The sequence below is a fragment of the Panthera onca genome, chromosome A3 (genome assembly GCF_046562875.1).
Source record: "Panthera onca isolate mPanOnc1 chromosome A3, mPanOnc1 haplotype 2, whole genome shotgun sequence".
NCBI lineage: Eukaryota > Metazoa > Chordata > Mammalia > Carnivora > Felidae > Panthera > Panthera onca.
In genome coordinates, this window is record NC_138341.1 from 117,197,570 (window position 1) to 117,222,513 (window position 24,944).

A 24,944-nucleotide genomic window follows, 5' to 3' on the forward strand; every position below is an offset into this window, starting at 1 on the left:
ATCCCACATTGTGATCAGATTTAGCCCAGAGCGCTGAGCACAAGGGGCCTGCCTGCATGTTCATGAGGTGGTTCATTCATGACAACCCAGAGGATGCCAGCCGCAGTAGGTACCAGCCTAGGCCCACGGATCCCACCATGCAAGGGTGACCCAGGGTCAGGGGTCAAGGGCCCCAGCTGGCATAGGGTACAGCATGTGTGGGGTGTCACTGGGCTAAACTGAGTTTAAGCCTTCTCTGCCATTACTAATGAAGTTGCTCCGTTTCTAGTTTACCCATCTGCAAAAGGGGCCAAGAAGGGCCACTGCCCTGAGTCACTTAAATGAGGTAATGTACATAATGATCATGGGGTGGGGGGTGGGGGTGTTGTAAGGGATCAACACTTTTCTCTGTCCTCACTACAGTCACTGCTGAGCAGTGGGTCATCTGGTCCGGTTCATGGGGAAGAAATAAGGCAGCCGGATGGTCATAGGTCTGTTCTGGCAGAAAGGCAAGGACTCGGGGCTTATTTCTCTCTGGCCTGTGCCATCTGTGGATACGAGCTCCCCATAAGTGAGATTCAGGAGGCCAGTCCCCAGGCAGGTGGGAGAAGCCCAAGGAGGCCATCTAACCTCTGAGAAGGGCCACAGGGATCACCTGGATGTGTGAGCCCTACCAGGCAGGCACAGCAGTCCTCGGGGGGACTGGGAGACTGGAAGAAGGCTGGGCTCTTGACTCTAGGTTCTTTGGGCCCATGGGAATTTCTGTGTAGATTTACTCCATTCATTATTCAGTCAGTTTACCGATGCCAACCCCAGGCTGGGCGCTGGGGACACACTTGTCTTCAAGGAGATACCATCCCAGGAGGGAGGTGAGCTCAGAGTGGGTAGTGGTCAGGGCCTCCGGATGAAGCCAGGTCAACCTCTCTGGAAGTTCAGAAGAGGAAGAAGTCATCCAACCTGGGGGCATCAGGGAAGGCTTCCTGTGGAAGGTGATATTTAGGCTGAGCCTTGAAAACATGACTGTGAAGAGATAGGATGGGATAAAAAGGGCATTCGGTGTCTAAGGAACAGCAAAGGCCTGGTCATGGGAACTCAGCTTGGGAGGTGTTGGTCAGAGGCAGGCAGAGGGGTCTGGACTCACTGTAGCTATCCCCTGAGCCAGGGAGCCACCTCTGTCCCTCACATGCATGTGCACATGTAGGGGTCACGTTCCAGCTTGCTGGGGACAAGAGGAGAGCTCCTGCCCTGGCTCTCCTGATTAATCTATAATTAAATCAGCACAGACGCCACAGAACTGTGCTGTCATTAGAGAGTTCGTAAGGGCAAACAGTGATTTCTCCACTAACCAAGAGCCCTGCCAGGGGGCTGCAGCTCTGGTCATGCACGGACAGCCATCAGGGGCAAGATGCAAGCACAGGAGGCCAGAGCTTCAGGCAGGAATAAGAAAACCAGCAGCTCACACTTTGGCCATTTATACAGTGTTCCCATCACTGCCTTGGTTAAGCCTGACAATGACACGATGGCCATGGGTGGGGCTTGGGGGGACTATTATTTATTTGCTCCCATTTTACAGATACAGAAACTGAGGTGCAGAAAGCACAAGGGTGAAACAGCCTGGTTGGTTTCAGAATTGCCAGATGTGCCTCTTGCCAGCTGTGTGGTCTCAAGCAGATTGCTTACCCTCTCTGTCCCTCAGTTTCTTGGTCTGTGTAATGAGGCCGAAACACTGTCACTTCAAAATATTGGTTGTAAGGACTGAATGAAGCAATCCATGCAAAGAATTTAGCAGCGTTTGATGCTTATCAAATGCTACTACTTATGATCATGCTTTGTTATAATTGCTTGTTTCTTGTCCACCTTTCCCACGAGAATGCAGGCTCCATGAGGATAGGGACTGTGTCCATCTTGTTCATTGCTGTGACTCCAGCAATTGTCGCTTGGTAGTGTTCAGTAAGTTGTTAGTATCCGAGGCAGCATTTATGTGATAAGCCCACAAAATGCTAAACAAATATGAGGTACCATTTTCTCCATGTTCTGCCTGTCTCTAAAAAGGATTCAAGGGACAAGTACAGATCTGCCTTGACTCACGATGGAGTTAATGTCCTGATAAGTGGAAAATACAGTAAGTCGAAAATTTAATACACCTAACCTACCAAACATCTGAGCTCAGCCCAGCCTATCTTCAGTGTGCTCATAAAACACTTACATTAGCCTGCCCTGGGCAAAGTCATCTCCCACGAGTCACGTTTTATAATAAAGTACTGAATATCTCACTTTAGGAGTTGACTGAATACTGTACTGGAAGGGACAAACAGAAGGGCTGGGTGCAGAGCGGTTGCCAAGTGTATCAGCTGTTTACTCCCGTACCCTGGGAGCCCTGCTTGCTGCCGCTGCCCCAGCACCACGGGAAAGCATCCTCCTGTGCGTGCCTAGCCGGGGAAAAGATCAAAATGCAAATTGGGAAGTGTGGTTTCTACTGAATGTGTATCGTTTTCACACCATTGTAAAGTCAAAAACTCTAAGTCAAACCGTGGGAAGTTGGGGGCCACCTATACCATCGTCATTATTATTGTTGCTGCTGCTGCTGTTGTCTTTGTTATGATCACTGTTGTGTCCCAAGTCTGCTATTCAGAGCTGGTCCTTCCTGAAATGGGTTCAGGAAAAGTCTAGAAATAAGCAGGAAGCCTCAATTCACCTGCTAAGAGGTAAGGAGCAGACTGGAGGTGACTGGCTTCCGAAGGGATGTCTGGGCAGAGGTGCAGAAAACTTTGGGGGCCCTGGAAGAGTCCCTTCCTCTTGTCATCTAGGGTCTTCGGACCTGCAGAGAGGTCAGAGGGGCTGGAGTCTGCAGCCCACTGGACACAGAAGGGATCAGAGGGAATCTGCCTGTGGCGGTTCAGAGGATCGTTACCGTCTCTGTGCTGCAGTTTCCAACCTCTCCACTGGGATCTGAGGTTTGTCACACAAATAACTTAAAGTCCTAGATTCTCCAAATGATTTACTTTAAATATGATCAATTTGAGTGGATTCAGAGTTATCCCTGTAATGGTGTCACCCGCACTCACTTGCATTCTTGAGTGGCAAGTAAAGGGACAGACTTAACCCGGAACTCCTAGAACTAAGAGCCTCTCACCTGCACCTCCAGCCGTGAGTGACTGCTGTATGTTAAGTCACTCCCCTGTGACACAAATGCTCACATGAATACTGTGCTGTGTTCCCAGAGGTGTCTGCTCATGGCCTCTCTGTTCTCTGCTGAGGGAGCACACTCAACCAAAAGTTCTGGGGGGGGGGCCTTAATACCCCAGGAGCCACCCTTGACCAAGGGGATGAGGGGGTGTGGAGAAAGACTTCCTCGCCCCTCAGTGCGACGATCGCCCACGGCAATAACTTGAGTATCAGCACCCATCTTGGCTTCCCTCCCTTTCCTGACTCATTCCCTGCATCCCAACTAAACTGCACCCTGATCCTCATCCAGGATTTGCATTTGGGGCACCTAGCCTAACACACCCTCCAGAATTGTGCAGCTTTTCTGACCTACAAAAATTGTTGAGAGGTGTCTAAGTCCTGCATACAGCCTTGGGAGTGCATCTACCGTGTGGGCTGTGATGACCAAAATACAGCGGGCTGAGGCTCTAGGTAGGGAAGCGCTGGTCAGCAGACGGTTCTGGTAAGTAGAGGCTGATGGTAGATGGAAACCAGGTGGCAGAGAGCTCTGCCTTGTGGCAGCTTCACCTCAACCCTCGTCAGGAACCCGATGCAAATCCTGAACTGAGGACTCTGCTGAACCAAGGGGGCACTTATTTGTTTTAGTAGTCACTGACTAAGCACCTGCTGTATGCTGAGGAGGCAAAAGGATAAAGAAAGGTGAATAAGAGTGGGTGTCCTTGCCCTTGCCCTAAGGGGGTCAGTGTCTATTGGGAAAGAGAAATGTGTCAACGCGTGGGTAGAGGTTAGAGATGAGCCGAGAAATTCATCCATTCATTTAGGATATATTTATTGAGCACTTTGGGTATACAAGCCTCTGTGTTAGGCCTGGTGGATGAAAGAGAGCCACACTCCCCTCAGAAATGAGGAAAGGCAACTGGCATTTATTGGGCTCCTGCTGTGTGCCAGGCACTGAGTAGGGCGCTCCCGTAGTTCAGCTCATCTCCTCTCATAACAAACCCGGGAGGTGGCAGCTGTTCTTATCCCCACTACACAGACAATGCCCAGAAAGGTGATGTAATTTACCAGACCACACGGCTGGCAAGTGGCAGAGCTGGGGTTCAGCCTAGGTCTGTCAGATTCCCGGACCCCAATACTATTTTTTCCCCTTAAATCAGACCAAGGTCTGTGGTTTTTGTCTTAAATACCCACTGAGTGAACCAGTTTTTAAAAGAACAAAACCTGGAAGCAAACCAGGCCAGGCTCAGATGGAGCCAGAACAAGCTTTTGCTGGGGTCAAGCTCCTGCGCCGAGGCCCTGCCTCATCAGCAGGGGCCCCAGCCTGGTCTTGACCCCTGTCTGCAGGGAATCCGGGACACCTGGAAGCTGACCTCATTCCACCCTGAAGAGTCGGGGGAGGAGAGCTTGGTAGAGGCCTGCTCCCTGTGCCCACAGGCCTCGGAGGCAGCTGACACAGGATTCAGTTGCAGCCCGGGGCTCAGGCGCCACCGCCCCCCCCCCCCCCACCTTCCCTAGGAATGTCAAGGCAGGGCCTGGCTGGTGCAGGGATGGGGGAGGATGTTCAGGTTACTATTACTGCAAAACAAACCACCCCAGAACTTAGCACAAACTAACCATTTTATTTTGCTCACAGTCTGTAGGTCAAGAATATAGACAGGGCACAGTGGGTATGCCAGCTTTGTGATGTCTAGGGTCTTCACCTCCGTAACTAGAGGTGACTCAACAGCCGGCGGCTGGAATCATCTGGAGTGTCTTCACTCACATGTCTGGCAGTTGATGCTGGCTATCAGCTGGGACCTCAGTGGAGCTCTCAGCCAGAACAACTACACGTGGCTTTTCTGTGCCCTCTCTCCCTGCACTAGATTGGGCTTCCTCACAGCATGGTGGCTGGGTTCTGAGAGCAAGCATCCCAGGAGGGCCAGGTGGATGTTGTGTCACCCTTTATGACCTACCCTTGGAAATTAGCCTTGCCTCACTTCTGCAATAGTCCCAGGCCCACCCAGGTTCAAGGGGAAGGAACACAGACCTCACCTCTCGATGGGACAGCATGGGGAATTGCAGACCCTGTTGTGGCCATCTTTGCCACATAATCTGCTCTATGTATAATCTGCTCCTGAAAGGAGTAGATGGGTTTGGCTGTCTAAACTAGTAGACCATTGGGTGAGAGGCTGTGCTAAGTGGAGGCAAAGGCAGCATTGTGAACGCAGGATGGGGGGTCGTAGTCTGAGGGGGTCAGAGAACAAAGAGCTTAGATTGAGGTTGACCTTTGAGGTCCAGGCACCAAGGCTGGAGATAGCAAGGCAGGGCTCAATCTGGCACAAAAGAACAGGTATTATTTTATTTGTTTGTCTACTACCCCTCCATCAGTCCAGCCACCTTACACATCCATCCATCCATCCACCTCTATATCTCATTCACTTTCACTATGACTCAATTTCCTCACCTGTAAAATTAGGGTGATAGTATAAACTTCATAGGGTTGTTTGAAGATTCAATGGATTCATAAACATAAAGTGTCTAGGGGAGTGCCCAGCACATATTAAGTGCACAATAAATATCACCTATTATGATTGGCATTAGTGCTATTGTTATTGTTATTCAGCCATGCACTCACAAATTGACCCCCCTACCCCCTCTTTCATCTGTCTGTCCTTTCATTTATTCAGCTGTGTAGGTGAATTATGTGCACATTTATCTTACATGAATTCAACCATATTCTGAGCAAGATAGAGGGAGAGAAAACTAATTTTAAAAGCACAGTTGACTCCACCTGCCATTCCAGGCAGTGGGTGTGTGTCCCTCAGGGAGTATGAGCTGAGCCATGTGACTTTCCAAATCATTCTATAGGAACATGTTACTAAATAGGTTGGTGAATGCAAAACCACGAATGCTGCATTTCAGGGACAATATATTGGATCTCGTGGGGCAATTGTTTTTTGAGGGAGAGAATGAGAGTGGGGGGCTGGGGGTATAGGGGCAGTGAGAGGGAGACATTGAATCCCAATCAGGTTCTGTGCTGTCAGCACAGAGCCAGACTCTGAGTTCGAACTCACGAATCATAGGTCAGGTTTAGCTATGCATGTTTCACCTTTCATGCTCACTTTCCTACCTTCTGCATGGGATGGGATCCACCCCACTATGAGGCCCTGGCAGATTCCTGGTGACACAGATATGGTAAGACCTGGTCCCTGACCTCAATATGCTTACAGCGTATGGCAAGTGCAACAGGACAGACACGTAAACAACAGATCATTACAGTGTAATATGAAAAATACCATGACTTTATTAAAATAAAATTCAGTAATAAAAATATTTTATTCTATTAAAATAAAATAAAATTGCAGAAGCATCCCACTGGTGTTGGGATAGGAAGAACATCAGGGAGGCCTTTGTGACTGTATGACATTTAAACAAAATCTAAAAGGATGAGCTTAAAATTTCAAGACACTCAAGAGGGAGAGGGGCCTGCCAGGCAGAGGGAAGAAACAGCACATTATTCAGAGATATTAAAGAACACAGGGCCTTGAGAAAAGGCAGAGTAGGGTGGGTAGGCAGAAGTGGAGGGAGGTAGATGAGTCTAGAAACTTCATCAGGGCTGGATCCTAAGGGCCTCGACTGCCAGTTAAGGAAGCTTGGACTTCATTCTGCAGGTGCAGGGTGTTGGGGGAGGTGGGTGTGCATTGAAGAAAGGCAAACAAGTGTAAGAATCAGAGTTGTGTTTTGAATAGATCACTCTGGCCCCTACATGAAGAATGGACAGGAAAGGAAGAGTCTAGAAGCACGGAGACGAGTGGGAAGGCTGAGTGCCACTCAGCTTCCAGTGATTTCTAGAAGGTGTGGCTGCCAAGGAAAAGTCTTTATAGAAAATAGCCCTGGAGAGAGTGAACACCTTTCCCCACCAGGTGAGGGCCCAGTTATTGGGCACATTTCCACTTTGGGTTTGAAATCTATTGTTCGGTTTGAGGTATATTGCCTCACAAAGGCTCTAAGTCAAAGTGACAAATGACCCCTCTCAGGTGTTAGCTGGAAGGGTAGCTTCTGGGTCCTATGAAGCATACCTGGTACTGGAAAGGTCTCCTCATTGGACACATAGTTGTTAAGATCTTCTCTTTGTCATAGGTGGCTGCAGTTGGACTATGGGACATCTAGGCTGGTTTTTTGTGTGTTTGTGTTTCTATCCATCCTGGACTTATCATGACTCCTAAATCTGAAGACTCATGCCTTTCATCAGGCCTGGAAAATTCTTCAAATACTTTTTCTCCCTCCCTTCTTCTATTTTCTCTTCTTGGAACTCTATTCATTTGTTATACCTTCTCAGTGTGTCCTCTGTGCCTCATATTTTCCCTCTTCCCTCTGCCTCTCTCTCTCCTCTCTCTGCTATATTCTGGATAATTTCTTCAGGTTCTAGGTCATATTTTTTTTTCTCTTCATCTGAGGCTAAACTGCTATTGAAACTTTCCAAAAATTTTTGAATTTCAATTTTATTACATTTTCATTTCTGGAAGTTTGACTTCATTGTCTTTCAAATCTACCTGTTCTTTTTGGAGAGTCTCTTGTTCCTTATTTGTGTTTTCAACTTCCTCTGTATTTCTCTAAACATCAGAAGTGTACTTATTTTATATTTTCAATCTGATAATACAAATATTTGAAATCTTTGGGGATCTGATTCTGTTATCTGATGTTTCTTCTGTCTTGCTCAAGGTGGCATGTTTTTTGAATGCTTTGAAATTTTTTAGTTGTCAGTTGGACTGTATCCGTGAAAATTCACTGATAGCTAGAATAAGAATGTTTTCTTCCAAGGAGGATTTGGTTTTGCTTCTGTTGAGCATCCGGAGTACCACAGAATTTATTTTGTATTTTTTATACTTTCAAAAATTGAACTACTTCCTATGAAAAGTAAAGTCTACAACACTTTTGAGGGAAACAATATTCTGATTAGTTGTGAGACTTTATACAGTGGAATAATGCAGGATTCCTTATCTGGATGTAACATGTGATTCATTTATGTTATTGTATATGGTGATAATTTGTATAGTTTTCCATTATATTAATATACCACAATTCATTTATCCATTCTCCTATTTATGGACATTTGGGTTGTTTCCAGTTTGGTGCCATTATGAGTGAAGCTATGAACATTCTTGTATATTACTTTTGCTAAGCATAAACACTTATTTTTATTGGGTAAATATCCAGGAGTAAAATTCTCAGGTGATGGAGTATGTGGATGTTTAGCTTTAGGAGATACTAAATTTACCAATTTACTCTCCCACAAGCCAGATATGAGAGTTCCAGGTGCTGTACACCCTCACCAGCACTTAGCATTGTGTGTGGTTTTTTTGCTATTTTTGCTATTTTGGTGGGGATGTAGTGGTGTTTCATTGTGCCTTAATTTGTATTTTCATGATGATTAATGATGTAGAACACCTATTATGTTTACTGGCTATCTTGATATCCTGTTTGGTCCATGTTCACATCTGTTGCCCCCCTTTTTTGGAACTTAGAGTTAATTGGAATTTACTGGAAAAATAAAGTGGTATGTACTCCACATTATGTAACACCTCCTGCAGAGTGTAGGGCAGTGGTGCTCTGGTAAACTGGTGCTCAGAAAGTTTTTCTAAGTCTGATTTGTGGCATTTTCTGATTTCCATGGTGTAAATACTCCAGCCACATCTCATTTCAAGCTACCAACTGGATGGCTTACAAAATTCCCAAATATTTAACAAACAGCTCCCATGAGTCAGTATGTACCAACTCTGGGACACTACTGAGTCTGGAGTAGTATCTCTAATGAAACTAATTGATATATCTGCAGCAAAATATGTAAATAATCACACTTATTGGTATACAACAGCCTCACGTCAGTTGAGGTCAGATTTTTGCCTGCAAATGAGCCAACCAGCAATTAACCGTGAAAGAACTTTCAGTTCCTCACATTCCACTTAAATGATGTGCATCTGTATCTGCTTCTAGTCCACTACTTGCAGATACGTTGATGCTGTTGGGGGGACATCAGGAAATCCTCTTGAACTTGTGTGCACAGCAGTAAACAGTGGTCTAAGCTAACTGACCCCCAAGATCTCTTTTAGTCCTGGGAGTCTGCAGCTCAAAATTCAAGAAATTTCCCACTACTTGTCCACTTTCCTTTATTTTTATTTTAGCACTGCTATAGAATAGAATCTTTGAAAGTTGTTTTTTTTTTTTAACGTTTATTCATTTTTGAGAGACAGAGAGACAGAGCATGAGCGGGGGAGGGGCAGAGAGAGGGAGACACAGAGTCCGAAGCAGGCTCCAGGCTCTCAGCTGTCAGCACAGAGCCCGACGCAGGCTCGAACTCACGAACCGTGAGATCACGATCTGAGCCAGTCAGATGCTTAACCAACTGAGCCACCCAGGTGCCCCAGGAAATAGAATCTTTCAAAGCATGACTTCTAGAGTTAGTGAACTCAGAGATCACATTGTTCATTCCATAGAAGGCTCTGGAGTCAGGTTGCTTAGATTAGATTCTTGGCTCTGCCACTTACTTTCTCTTCGATTTGGGACAAGTCATCTTAAATCCCTCTGTGCTTCAGTTTCCTCATATGATCATGAAAACTGAGGTTACAAACAATGGAATTCCTGGGAATTGTCTCTGAAGTGCTGGAACCCCCAATTGCATCAAGTGTCTGGGATCAGTCAGTGTTGGTGGGTGTAGGGCAGACAGTCTGTAGTGGCAACAAGAGGAACTAACATTGCCCACACTTGGTTCCCCGGGGGTGTTCTCTCATCTTTCCACCTTGATAGTCTGTGCCCACAGTGGCTGGTTAGGGAAGCTGCTTGGCCAGTGGCGCTCAGGTCCAAGATCAATCCCCTCCTTCAGGAAATCCTGCACCTTCCTGAGAAATATCCAATCCCAGACCTCCCCCAATCCTGACAATAATTTGAAATCCACCACTGTGAGCTATCTCAGACCCAGTTTCTTCAGTCTTTTTTCCTCTAGAGCCTGTTTGGAGCACCATGATTTAAATCCATTTTCTCTTGCTGAGGGCAGGGGAAGCTGTGATGGAGCTCAGGCCCTGTGCTGCCCAGAACCAAGGGGAGTCCTCCTGCCCAGGGGGTTTGGGGTCCTGGGTGAGCCTTTGAGGTGTGAACAGGCCAGTGGCCCCTCTTGCGAGGCCTTCATCATTCAACTGTTCTGATATGTTTTATTTTTTAACTTGGGGGTGTCTATTTCTTATTGATTCTTAGGAACTCTTTGTATGTTCTGAATATGAACCCTTAGTTGTATGCATATATTCAAAATGTACCTTCTCCCAATCTGAGGCCTACCTTTCACATCTCCTAAATGAAGAATGCCCCCCCCCCCCTTTTTTTAGAGAGAGAGAGAGAAAGAAAGTGAGAGAGAAGGTATGCATGAGCAAGGGAGGTGCAGAGGGAGAGGGAGAGAATCCCAAGTAGGCTCCACACTTAGTGCAGAGCCTGACATGGGACTTGATCTCACCACCCTGGGATCAGGATCTCACTACCTGAGCTGGAATCAAGAGTTGGGTGCTCAACAGACTGAACCACCCAGGCTCCCTGAAGAGTTCACTTTTTTTTTTTTTTTTTTTTTTTAAATTTTTTTTAACGTTTTTTATTTATTTTTGAGACAGAGAGAGACAGAGCATGAACAGGGGAGGGTCAGCGAGAGGGAGACACAGAATCTGAAACAGGCTCCAGGCCCTGAGCTGTCAGCACAGAGCCTGATGTGGGGCTCGAACTCACGGACCGCGAGATCATGACCTGAGCCGAAGTCGGCCGCCCAACCGACTGAGCCACCCAGGCGCCCCAAGAGTTCACTTTTAATGAAATCTAATTTATCGTTCTTCTAAGAAGTTTTTAAGAAATGAACATATTTATTAATATTTTCTTTAGAACTTTTATTGTTTTTAGTTTCCATGTACAGATATATGATCTTCTATCTTGAATTAATTTTTGTGAATGATGTGAGATAAGGATCAACATTCTTTTTCTTCATGTGGATATCCAGTTTTGACTGCACTATTTATTGAAAATAGAAAAATACAAAATAAATACCTTTTTAATACACTTTTTATTTAAAACTACAAAAATATGTATTCTTTCCCTGAATTTCAAGAGCATATCATTAGCTAGGTGATCAAATATGCATAGATCTGTTTTTGGATTCTCTGTTCTGTACTCCTGATCTATTTGTTTATCAGTGCACTGATCCCACACTGTCTCAATTATTATTTTTTAGGGGCGCCTGGGTGGCTCAGTTGGTTAAGCTTCTGACTGCAGCTCAGGTAATGATCTCACGATTTGTGGGTTTAAGCCCTGAGTCAGGCACTGTTCTTCACAGCTCAGAGCCTGGATCCTGCTTCGGAGTCTGTGTCTCCCTCTCTTGCTGCCCCTTCCCCACTTGCACTCTGTCTCTCAAAAGAATGAATAAACATTAAAATTTTTTTAATTACTATTTTTTAAATTAGCTGATTCTATTAATTAAGGTTTTTTAATTCACCCTTTAACTGAGATATAATCATATTAGTTTCAGGTGTACAACATAATGATTTGACATTTGTGTGTACTGTGAAGTAATTAAACTTTTAATTTTGAGATAATTGTAGATTCCCATACAGTTGTAAGAAATAACAGAGAGCCCATGTGCTCTTTACCCTGTTTTTCCCAATGATAACATCTTGCAAAACTAGAGTGCAATATCACAACCAGGATATTGATATAGATACAATCTACCAATCTCATTTAGAATTCCCCAGTTTTACTTGTACTCATTTGTGTGTATGTGCGTGCGTGTGTGTGTGTGTGTGTGTGTGTTTAGTTCTGTTCAATTTTGTCACACAGGTAGGTTCATGTATCCACCACGAGTCAAGATACAGAACAGCTTCATTACCACAAGAATCCCCTGTGTTTCCCTTTTGTAGCCATACCCACCTCCATCCCACATTTTCTCCCCCACCACGTGGATCATCCCTAACCCCTGGCTAATCTGTCCTCCATGTCTATAATTTCGTCATTTCAAAAAAAATTATATAACAGAATTGCATACTATGTAACTTTTTAGGATTGGCTTCTTTCTTTCTGCATAAATTCCCTTGAGATTCACCCAAGTTGCCATGATATCAATATTTCCTTCCTTCTTATTACTGAGGTGTATATTCCATAGTGTGGATGTACATAGTTTGTTTGACAATCTACCCAGTGAAGATCTGAGTTGCTTCCAGCATTCAGCTACTATTGGCACAGTTGCTGTGGACATTCATGTATAAGTTTTTGTGTGAACTTAAGTTTTTGTATCTCTTGGATAAATGACCAAGAGTGCAATTTCTGGATTATATGGTAATAGTGTGTTTAGATTTGTTTTAAGTAAAGACTTTAGTTTTTAGAGCAGTTTTAGATTCACAGCAAGATTGAGTGAAAAGTACAGAGAGTTTCTATATACCTGCTGCCCCAACATTTAGGCAGCCTTCCCTACTATCAAAATTCTCCAGCAGAGTGGTGTAATTATACAGAATGGCTTGTTAAAATCTATGAATCTGTCTTGACACATCATCATTGCCTAAAGCCCATAGTTTACATTAGGATTTACTCCTGGTGTTGTACGTTCTGTGGGTTTGGACAGATGTATGGCATGCACCCACCATTATAGCATCATGCAGAATGGCTTAACTGCTGTAAAAACCCTCTCTACTCTGCCTGTTCATCTCTTCCTCCCCCCAACCCCTGGCAACCACTGATCCTTTTTACTGTCTCCCTAGTTTTGCCTTTTCCAGAATGTCACCAGTTGGCATTATACACTATGAAGTCCTTTTAGATTGGCTTCTATCACTTAGTAATATTCACTTAAGTTTCAATCATGCCTTTTCATGGCTTGACAGCTCATTTCCTTTTTGCACTGAATAATATTCCACTGCCTGAAGGACCACGGTTTATCTATCCATTCACCTACTGAAGGACATCTTGGTTGTTTCCCAGTTTGGGCAATTATGAATAAAGCTGCCATGAACATCCATATACAAGTGTTTGTGTGGACCTAAGTTTTCAGTTTATTTAAGTAAATGCCAAGGAGCATAATTGCTGGATCATACAGTTTAAGAGTATGCTTAGTTTAGTAAGAAACTGTCTTCCAAAGTGGCTGTACCATTTTGCATTCCCGCTAGCAATGAAACGAGAAGTGCCTGTTGCCCTGTGTTCTCACCAGCGTTTGGTGATTTCCATGTTTGGGGTTGTGGCCATTTTAATCAGTGGGTAGAGATACCTTGTTCTAATTAGCAATTCCCTAGTGACAAATGATGCTGAACATCTTTTCAAATGCTTACTTTCTGTCTATCTTCTTTGGTCTTTTGACCATTTTTTAATTAGGCTGTTCATTTTCATACTGTTGAGTTTTAAGAGTTTTTGTATATTTTAGATAATAGTCCTTCATCATATGTGTCTTTTGAAAGTTAATTTTTGTGAAAGGTTTAAGGACCATGCGTAGATTCTTTTTTTTTTTTTTTTTGCATATGGATGTGCAGTTGTTCCAGCACCATTTGTTGAAAATACTATCTTCACTTCATTGTATTGCCTTTGCTCCTTTTTCAAAGATTAGTTGACTCTATTTATGTGGGTTTATTTCTGATTGAATATTTTTTGCTGTTGAGTTTTGAGAGTTCTTTGTACATTCTAGGTCCTAGTCCTCTGAGCTATAGTTTTCAATATACCCTAAAATCTAGTATTGTTAGTCCTACAGCTTTATTTTTAAATATTTATTTGTTTGTTTATTCATTCATTCATTCATTCATTCATTCATTTTTTTGTGAGAGAGAGACTGCGAGCATAAGCAGGGGAGAGGGGCAGAGGGAGAAAAAGAGAATCTTAAGCAGGCTGCATGCTCAGTGCAGAGCCCAATGAGGGGCTTGATCCCACAACCCTGGAACCATAACCTGAGCTTGAAATCAAGAGTCAGATACTCAACCCACTGAGCCACCCAGGCACCCCAGTGCTACATCTTTATTATCCTTTAATATAACCTCGACAATTGAAAGTCCTTTGAATTTTCATGTAAGTTTCAGAATGAGATTATCAAATTGTCCAGAGGATTTTGATTGGGATTGGGATCTATAGATCTACGTGGGGAGAACTGACACCTCTCAAATAGTGAGTCTTCCAATCTAAGAACATAGTATATCTCTCCATTTGTTAAGGTCTAATTTAATTTTTGTCTACAAGGTTTTGTCGTTTTCAGTGTAGAAGACTTGCCCATTTTGTTAAATGTATTTATTTATTTTTGAGACAGAGAGACAGAGCATGAGCAGGGGAGGGGCAGAGAGAGGGGGAGACACGGAATCCAAAGCAGGCTCCAGGCTCTGAGCTGTCAGCACACAGCCTGATGCGGGACTTGAACTCTTGGACTGTGAGATCATGACCTGAGCTGAAGTCCTACACTTAACCGACTGAGCTACCCAGGTGCCCCACCCATTTTTTATTAGAGTTATTCCTCAGTATTTAATGAGTTTTGGTGTTATTGCAATGGTATTATTAAATTTTTATTTTATTTTATTTATTTTTTAAATGTTTATTTATTTTTGAGAGAGAGAGACAGACAGACAGACAGACAGACCCCGAGTGGGGAAGGGACAGAGAAAGAGGGAAACACAGAATCTGAAGTCTGAGCTGTCAGCACAGAGCCCAACATGGGGCTCAAACTTACAACTGTGAGATCATGACCTGAGCCAAAGTTGGATGCTTAACCGAATGAGCCACCTAGGCACCCCATTAAAACTTTATTCTTAATTGTTGCTCATATATGCAAATATAATTAATTTTTGAACATTGATTTTGTATATACAGACCTTGCTAAATTCACTTATTAATTCTAATAGTTTGTAGATTCTTTTGGATTTTCTACATGTACAATATGTCATCTGTAAATAATGACATTTTTACTTTTCTGTTTCAATTTCGTACATTTCCCCCTTGCCTTGTAGCTCTGGCTAGCTTGTGATGTTGAATAAACAATAATGATAGTGGACAGTTAATCTAAATAAGAAAGCATTCAAATTTTCACCGGTAAGTATGATGTTAGCTATGGTGCTTTCCAGATGCCCTTGATAAGATTAATGAAGATATCCTCTATTCCTAGTTGACCGAGAGTTTTTATTATGAATGGTTGTTAACTTTGAAATATATTTCCCACATCTTTTGAGATGATCATTTTTTAAAAACCTGTTAAAGAGAGTTATATTGATAGATTTTTGAATCAAACCAACTTTGTGTTTGTAGAATAAGTTGCGTTGGGTCATGATGTTCTATGCTATATGCCACCAGGTAGTATTTAGTATTAATATTATAGCATTTAGTATTATTATTACAGTATTTAGTATTTTTACATTCATGGAGGTATTGGCTTACAACTTTCCTTCTTAGAATTTGGTAACAGGTTTAGGCTGAAATCACAAGTTGGGACATATTCCCTCCTTTCCTAATTTCTAGAATAATTTGTAGGATTGATGTTTTTATTCTCTAAACATTTAAAAGGATTCACCAGTGAAATCACTTGGGCTTAGAGTTTCCTTTATGGGAAGGTTTTAAATTACAGATTAAATTTCTTTAATATATATAGGATTATTCAAAACTTTTATTTCTTCTTGTATCTGTTTTGATAAGTAATGTTTTTCAAGGAATTTGTCCATTTCAATGAAATTATCCAATTTTTGACATGGAAGTGTTATATTCTCTTGTTACCTTTTAAATGTCTGTAGCATCTGTCCTTTATTCCTTTATTCACTCCTGATGTTGGTAACTTGTGTTATCTGCTTCGTGTTACCTTTCTATTTCTCTTCTTGATCTTTTTTCAGAGAACTAACTTTTGGATTTGTTAATTTTGGAATCCACTTTTTTAAAAATTTATATTTATTTATTTATGTAAATGTTTTATTTATTTATTTGAGAGAGAGAGCACATGCAAGCGGGGGAGGGGTGGAGAGAGATAGGGACAGAAGATCCAAAGCAGGATCTGCACTGACAGTGGTGAGCCCAATGTGGGGCTCAAAGTCACATACTGTGAGATCATGACTTGAGCTGAAGTCTGGTGCTCAGCTGACTGAGCCACCTAGGTTCCACCCAGGGTCCACTTTAATTTTTATTAAAAAAATTTTTTTTAATGTTTATTTATTTTTGAGAGAGAGAGAGAGAGAACAAGTGGAGAAAGGGCAGAAAGAGAGGGAGACACAGAATCTGAAACAGGCTCCAGGCTCTGAGCTGTCAGCATAGAGCCTGACACAGGGCTTGAACCCACGAACCACGAGATCATGACCTGAGCTGAAGTCCAATGTTTAACCGACTGAGCCATCCAGGTGCCCTTCTTGGAGTCCACCTTAAATTGAAGTTCTCAGCTTGAATTTTTTCGGTACCTCATCAGTACTTACAATTCAGGCCTAAAACCCATGTGGGGGCCGGTCAATGACCATACCTTCTCAGGGGAGATTTTTCTGTAAAATGCCAGGCTGAAACAGACAATTTTCTTTGCTGCCTGCTTCTATGAAGTAGGATTTTTTTTTTAATTCACCCTTTTTTTCAGTGTTATAGCCCTTCCCAAATCTATAATTTTTGCAGAATGACCCCTGCCTGTTTTGGCTCTCAGTCTTACATGGGTCATAGACTGTGTTACCTGAGCTGTACGTGTCCGCACAGCACCCACAGCTTCCGGGCAGGTTTATCTTCTTGCTTTCACATTCTTAATTTGTTTCTGGCCTGTAAGACTTGTGCATTTCCATATATATATTTTTAATCCAACATTTTTGGATGTTTTATAGTGGGAACATCTTAGCGTCTCTCACGTTAGAACCTTTGCACTGGCTGCTCTCTCCGCTGGAATGCTTTCCCCCAGGTATCTGCAGGGGTGTCATGTCTCCTTCACTCTCTTCCTCATATATTACCTTCTCGGTGCTATCTGGCTGCCCTATTTTAAAATTAATAATCTGAGGCGCCTAGGTGGCTCAATTGGTTAAGCGTCTGACTTTGGCACAAGTCATGATCTCACGGTTTGTGGGTTCGAGCCCCGTGTCAGGCTCAGTGCTGACAGCTCAGAGCCTGGAGCCTGCTTCAGATTCTCTCTCTCTCTCTCTCTCTCTCTCTCTCTCTCTCTCTGCCTCTCCCCTGCTCACCCTCTCTCTCTCTTTCTCTCAAAAATAAATAAACATTAAAAGACTTTAAAATTGATAATCTGCACCAACTTTAGCAACCCCCTACTCTTCTTACCCTGATCTACCTTTTCCCTTTTTTTCATAGAACTTATAACCACCTAACGAATTGTGTCATTTACTTTTTTATTGTGTGTAAGGGTTTTTTTTGTTGTTGTTTTTTGGTTAATTGACCAGTTCCCTCTGCTAGCTGAAAGCTCTTGGAGGGCTGGATCTTTATCTATGTTGTTTACTGAAGTCTCCCAAATTCCTAGAACGTGTCTGGCACATAGCAGTTTCTCAGTAAATATTTCTTGAACTAATAGAATGGATAAAGGAATGCTTCCAGAGCTGGAAACCTCTTATTGGACAGGGGGAGAAACAGGGGTCTAGAGAGGGAAAGGAATTTGTCCAAGGTCACCTGGAGGAGATGGTGGCAGAGTCAGGACCAGAACAATTACCCTTGGCCTGTGTCCAGTGCTCGACAGCTTCGAAGTGCCTTCATTGTCTCCTTGGAGCCTTGCCATAGGCCCCGGGTACGAGCAGCTCAGGGAAAACAGTCATTTCCTAACACCGTCGGCCACATTCTTCTTCTGGAAGCATGGTCTTCCCCAGCTCTGCCGCCTGCACCCTCTCGGTTTTCCTTCTGTTTCTCTGCTTACATCCTTTTAGACTCAACTCTCGAAGCCTGCTGATTCTTGAGGTTCTGCTCAGGTGATTGTCCCATCTCCCGATGTCCTCTCTATGAACGACCTTGTCTACTCCCTGCCTTTAATCGTTCTATCTCCGGCTTCAGCCTCTCTCCTGGTTGCCCATTTTCCTGGACGTCTTCTTACAAGCCTCCGTGTGACTAGGAGTCTCCTTGAGTGCACGAGAAGAGTGTTGGTCTTGAAGAAAACCTAGCTCCGTCCCTCACTCCGTGAGCCCTTGGATCAGTCACCATCAGTCTCTGAGCCTTGAACCTGCACTCTGAGAATAATGGTGTTGACCTCACAGGATCATTCAGAGGTTCAGTGGAGTCTGCGGATGGACACCTCTGAAAACTGTGGGCCATGGAGCCCACATGAGGGGCAGCACCATGTGTCCTGTAGATACCTCATATGACTCAAATCCCCAGGCGGGCCCTCCTCTCCTTTGTCCTTTGCCCAGATCTGCCATCACAAGGGTGGTCCTACCAGCCACCCACACTAGAAACCAGAGTCTCATTTTTCCTTTTCCCCTTACCTTGCCCCCATCCAGATCGGTTAGCAACTCCTGTGTCTGCCTCTTTGACTTCTCTCCCAACTATCCCCTTCCTCTCCCTTTCCATATCTCCAGCCTAGCCCAGGCTCATCATCTCTCCTCTGGACAGTGGCAGTGGCCTCCTCCCATCTCACACCCCCTTGAAAGCCATCTTCCACACTGGCCACCATGAAACAATACACAATCACATCTTCCCTGTGTTCTAAACCCTGTGATAGCACCACTCTGCCTCCCAGATGAAGGCTGAGCTGTTCACCTGCCACTCAAGGTCTTTCCTGATTGGACCCCTGCTCCAGACTCTGCTCTGCTGCTGTCCCCATGCACCTGCACTCAGCTGTTTGCTTTTCTCTGAAGCCCCTGTGTTCCCTTCATTTTGTTCATGCAGGTCCCTCTACCTGGAATTCTCTCCCTTCTTTCTCTGTCTGCTGCGGGGTTGCCACAGTCCCTGAAGAAAGACCTGCACTGCAGAGTGGAAAATGAGAGGCAGGGTGTAATCTGTGTAGCACGTAGCACACAGGCGTTGTGTTGATGGTGATCCCACACTTCTGCCCGAAATCTTTGGAAATATGCTCTCCTGTTCTAGGCTTAGCCATGAGATGTGAAAGTTGCCTCTACACCCAAGATTTGGACTAGTGTAGTCAGCCAGACGGGCTACTTGGTTAGGGGACACAAGTGCTTGGGGTTGACCAGATGCCCACTGGATGAGGCATGTTTGTGAGATGCTTTGAGTGGGATTCACTAGATATTAAAGCAGGTGGGGTTTGTCTCTCTGCTTGGGCTGGCCGTATCCAGAAACCCTGGTAGTATCAGCCTCAGAGCTGGCTCAAGAAGGCTGAGGCCAAAAAGAGGCTGAGACCCATGAGTCCACATCCTTCTGTTTTCTCCTCTTCACTTGAGGGTCCTTGGGATCCCAGCCATCACACCCTTCCATATCCCACAGCAGCGCTCTGTCTAGGTCTGTGGGGGCAATTCCAGCAAGTTATCTTCTATGTCTGGGACTTTATCCTGGTTCCACCGCTTGCTCCCTATGTATCCTGAGAGAAGTGAATTTGCTTCTTTGGGCCTCAATTTCCTCTCTGAAAATGGGGCTCTTAAATCATACAAGCTGGAGTATTTGGAGGATCCACTGAAATGGTCCCTCTGGAGTCTTTGGTGTATGCACAGGAAATAAGTAGGCAAGTGGTCATTTTTTGGGGTCCTTCTGCCCCTCGCATTTCCCCCACACTCTGTGTCAAGGGAAAAGAGTTTTTCCTGTTTGCATCTGAGACACTCTTTCAGCCCCATGTCTGGCCTGAGGCCTAACATACAACAGGTATCCATAAGCGTTTTCTAAATTGATCAATAAGGGAGGATGACTTGGGGGGATGGGCAGCGTCCTGGACACTTGGACATGGGGCAAGGGCCATACGAAATGCACCTCTCCCTCACGTCACACAGGCTTTAGCTTTTGGGCCCTACAGGGCCAGGTTCGAATCCTGACTCAGCTCTTACTCCCTCTGAGATCTAGGGCACGTGATGTCATGTCTCCAAGCCTCAGTACCTCACCCAAAAAGGGAAGAAGGGATCCCCATGTCAAAGGAGTGGGATGAGGGTCAGGCCTGACACACAGTAGGTACTCAGGAAATGGGACCCAACCTGTCCTCCTCCCTTTCTCCCTCTCTCCCTTCCTTTCTTCCATGTGAGAGATGTCTCCAAGGAAACAAGAAGAATTATTTTAAGAAAAGAGCTGAGGGCTCGGGTGGGAGCAGATGGTGGCTCGGGCATCTGGGAGGCAGAGGCAGGCGGTTCTGGCCCTTCACGGAGACAATGGAACCCACACACCTCCCCATCCCAGGAAGCACCAGGGCAGGGCCTGGAGGCACATCCATATTGCGGGCCAGAGAAAAGACATTTCTGGCATCACAGAGCAAGGACAGAGCACTGGACCTGTCTGTGCAGTTAACTCACTTCATGACCCTAGAACTAGTCCCAGCCCTCTTGTCTGTTGGCCTGTGGGTGAATAGGAGGCCCTACTGCAAGGGGCAGGGCAGGGAAACGGTAGGATTAGAGGGTGGGGGGCATTTCCAAGTTGTCCTGTGCTTGGGAAGAACAAGCTCTTGTGACTTCAGAAAAGACAGAAAAGACGGTCCCTCACCCGTGTCTGGGAGCTGTCCACCAGTTTAGGATAGCGTGAGTGAAGGTACCAGGATGCTCCTGATCCTGGCAGAAACTTATTTATTCATTCACTCACTCATTCATTCATTTAGTTCATATCCACTGAACACCTTCCACTGCCAGGCAACGAGCATACTTCAAGTCCTCCTCAGAGCATCCCTATTGTGGTATTTATGCGCCCATTGTACAGCTGAGGACCCTGGAGCTCTGAGAGGCAAAATGAATTGTCCTGGTTCACAAAGAAAGTCGAAGATTCTTTCCCACTCTTGTCTTCATTTTCCATAGATCCCCATCACCTTCAACTGAAAAGCTTGACGCCTCAGAGGACTTCAAGGTCACGATGATCCAGCACCTGCTGACCTTTCTGGCTTTACCTTTGAACTCTCGAGGCTTTAGCTCCAGTGAGTTGCACATAGTGGCTTGTGTGGGCCCAGTCTGGCCTTCAGACCTTGGTGCACTGTCCCCTCATGCTGGAATGCCCCTTCTGTCTTCCCCTTGCTCATCAGGTTAAGTCCTGCACAGCTCGGGCATTACCTCTCCCCAGAAGCCTTCCCATACTTCCTCGATACTCAGTCAGCAACCCCCCAAGCCCCCAGAATGGTGGGTTTTCTTGGATCTCCCCTGAAGACAGCAAGTCACCTGAGGCCAGAGATGTTCTTTCTGCAACTGTGCACCCTCGGTGCCCAGCACAGGGCTTGGCCCAAGTGGGTCCTGAACACTGAATGAATGAACAAGCAAATGAATGGGATAAGGAACACCCTGGGGTTTCCACTACCAGCTTCACTCATTTTGTTCTCCAAACATTTTCCAGGCACCTCCTCCAGGCCAGGCCTGATGCCAGCCCCAGGGATGACAATAACTCGGGCTCTCAATTCACTGTGCAGTTTACAAAAAGCTTCCATCACAGAAGTCACAACCATTTTGCAAAGTAGGTATTCATTCTTGTGTCCATTTTCCAGATGTGGAAACTGAGGCCCCGTGAGGTTGGGTGACTTTCCCAGTCACAGCCAGTGTGTAACAGAGCCAAGATCTGAACCCACGCCTGCTCACTCTGGAGCCCACACTCCTTCCACACTGTGAAGGAATACATGAACACTCAAAAAATTTGGAAAACACAGGAAAGAAGGAAGAGGGAAAAGTCCTACATAGCTCCCTCTCCCCAACCTTGGGATATATCTCATTAACAGCCTGGGAATCTCCTACTTCTTTTGGCTGAGCCTGTGGGTACAAGCGAGTGACTGACCTGGCCAAGGTCACACAGATCAGCACAGTCAGGATTTGAATTCAGACTGTTGGATGCCAGAATTTGAGGTGAACTCAATGTGGCTCAGGCCTCAGGGAGCCATTTCCAGTCTTATGGGAGAAATGGAAGCAAACAGGTGTGGCTTAGTTTGGCCTCCCCCAGAAGCAGACCTCGAGACAGTGAGGAGCACAGGGGGTTTCTTTGGGAGGTGATCCCAGTAAGTAGGAGGCAGAGCAGGTGGAGAGTGAGACGGGGCAGGAGTGAATGTCAATAAAATGTGGATTAGTGAGCGGCTACTGGAACTCATCCTGCTGGGGACCTTCTGAGAAATGGTGGAGAGGACACCTCAGAACCCTCTCCCTGAAGGAGGCTGGGCATTCACCTATTGGTTCCCGACCACCATGACCGAAGGTTGTTCCTGGGGGCATTCACTCTTCTGCCTTTCCAAGTTGTCCTGTGCTTGGGCAGAGCAAACTCTTGTGGCTTCAGAAAATGCCATCGTCAGGCAGAAAAGTGGAGGGACTGGTGTCTGGGAGCTGACCGGTGTCCATGGCTGAAGCTGGAGTCCCAGGTGGACACCAACAACAGTTGCTATGAGGTGTTTGAGACATAGAGTGTTTTGGTCATCATAAAGCACTTGGGGAGTCTAGAGTTAACAATACTGTATTGCATACTTGAAATTTGCGAAGAGGGTAAACCTTCAGTGTTCTCACTACAAGAAAAAAAGGGAACTATGTGGGGGTGATGGGCATGTTAATAAACTTGATTGCGGTGATCATTCCACAACGTATACATATATCAAAACACCAGGATGTACCCTGTACATGTATATAATTTTTGTTTGTCGATTATACCTTAATAAAGCTGACGGAAAAAATAAACAAATAAATGCTTGGTAATACTAAAGGGAAACAAATTAAGTATTTGGAAGTGACAAACTGGGAACGGAGAGTAGGGTGCAGAAGTCAGGGAAGGTTTCCCCAGAGTGAGAGACATCGAGCTGGATTTAGAGAGGTGAGCAGTGGGGGAAGAGGCATCCCAGGTAGTAGGGCCTGCACACAGCTTGTCCTCCAGAGAGACTGCAGAGCCTGGACCTGAGCCCTGGGGTCTGACCAGAATTGAATTAGGAAATGGTGCAAAGACCAAACGGTGAAGGGTTTTAAAGACCAGGCTGAGGGGTTCAAACTTCCTTCCCGAGTGTTAGGGAGCCCATGCAGGGTTCTGAGCACAGGGGTGACACCAGATCCATGTTCTAGAAAGATCTGTCTTTCTAAACAGACAGGGCTGGGGTGGAGGGTGGTTTGGGAGGGGGTAGACTGGAGCAGGAGCCATGGAAAGAGGCTGGAGTAGCAGTGGAGTCAGGAGATGTGGAGGCTGAGCCGGCTGAGATGGAGCAATGGGGAGGAGGCATCAGACCCCAAGGCTGTTTAGGAGAAGGTTTGGGATGTAGGGTGGGGTGAGGAGGAAGCCAACCCTCCCTGGCTTCGGGGGCCCTGGGAGGCTCATCCCTCTCCCTTTCCCCCAAGGGGCTGTCCAGATGCCCCACTGCCTTGGAGAATGGCGCTAGGGCCAGGCCTCCCCAGATCTGGTCGTGATGGATCTGGACATTATCTGCTTTGGTCACAAGCCGAGTCTTATCATTAGCTAGCTGTGGTCGCTGTCTGGATCTAGTCATTACCAGAGCTGGTCATTACCCAGGGCTGGAGGTTACCTGCTGCCAAATGGACTCTATTTGGTTTGAGTCATTCCATCCTCTTCCAGGGTCCTTCCCGAAGCCCCGGCTCTCTGCCTGAGGACACTAATATTCTGAATTCTGAGGATATATTTTCCCAGTTTCTTTGTTCCCATTTTATTACATGTACAAATGCTTACACAATGTATTTTTTAACTTATCAACTTTACTTTAAAATAAGAACAGCATCTAGCCTTTTTAAAAAGCGAAATGTTGTATTGATGAGAATTCACCTATGTTGTTGTTAAAAAGTGTAGTTGTGACTCACTCGTTTTGAGGGCCGTGTGTGACTGTACCACAATTCATTTATCTATTCATTCTCTTGCCCATTGATAATTGGATTGTTGTCAGGATTTCTGCTATTACAAACAACGCTGCTATGGATATTCTTGTGCATTTTTCCTGATGCTCCACAAAATGTGGTCTGAGGATCAACAGCCTTAGCATCACCTGGAAACATGTTAGAAATGCAGAATCTTTGGCCCTGCCCTAGATTCGCTGGATCAGAATCTGCCTTTTTGCAAGATCCCTGGGTGATTTTCACGGACATTAAAGTTTGAGAAGCCCTGGCTCCGCATACATGTGCATGGGTGTCTCTGGGCAGACGTATCCAGGAATGGATTCACCGGGTGACAGTGGTATATTGGCACGCCCTCCCCTCAGCAGACAGAAGAGCCGGACCCATCTACATCTTCACTGACACTTAGTATTGTCAGACTTTCTTTGTTTCTGCCAGTTGAATGGGTGTGAAGTGGCATCTCATCATAGTCTTGATTTACATTTCCCTGATGACTAATGAGGTCAGGCACCTCCCTGTGTATTTACTGGCCACGCATTCCCCTTCTGTGAGACATCGTGGTGGTGTTTTTTTGCTTTTGTTTTTCTTTTAGACTCACTCAACTCAGCCCCTGCTTTTATATTTGCTGTTCTCTCAGCCTGAAATACCTTCTGCGTTCCCTGTTCAGTGTCATTTCTTCCAGGAAGCCCTCCCTGACTGCTGCTTGGGCTGTGAGCTGCTTCAGCCTCACAGGCAGGAAAACATGGTGCCACGGCCCCTTCATTTCATTTCCTTATTGAAGAGACTGCAAACCAGTATGACTTGGTTCCTACAGAATTAATTCTTTTTTCAATTTAGTTGCCATAATTTAAATTTAGGAGATTTTGCATTAAAAAATATGAATTGCTGATTTCTTAAAAAAAGAGCGGGGGGGGGAGATGTGGCCCACTGAGCCTCCTTTCCCACATGGCAACAATCAGCTGGCACTGGGGC

The 24,944-nt window shown here is 45.2% G+C and overlaps 1 long non-coding RNA gene across 1 annotated transcript; it reads left to right on the forward strand.

Moving 5' to 3' along the window:
* Positions 1-341: 341 nt before the first annotated feature.
* Positions 342-22,808, forward strand: LOC132667845 (uncharacterized). Its single transcript, XR_009605399.3, has 3 exons — positions 342-6,318; positions 6,873-7,046; positions 21,659-22,808. It is a non-coding gene; the product is annotated as an uncharacterized LOC132667845 (long non-coding RNA).
* Positions 22,809-24,944: the final 2,136 nt, after the last annotated feature.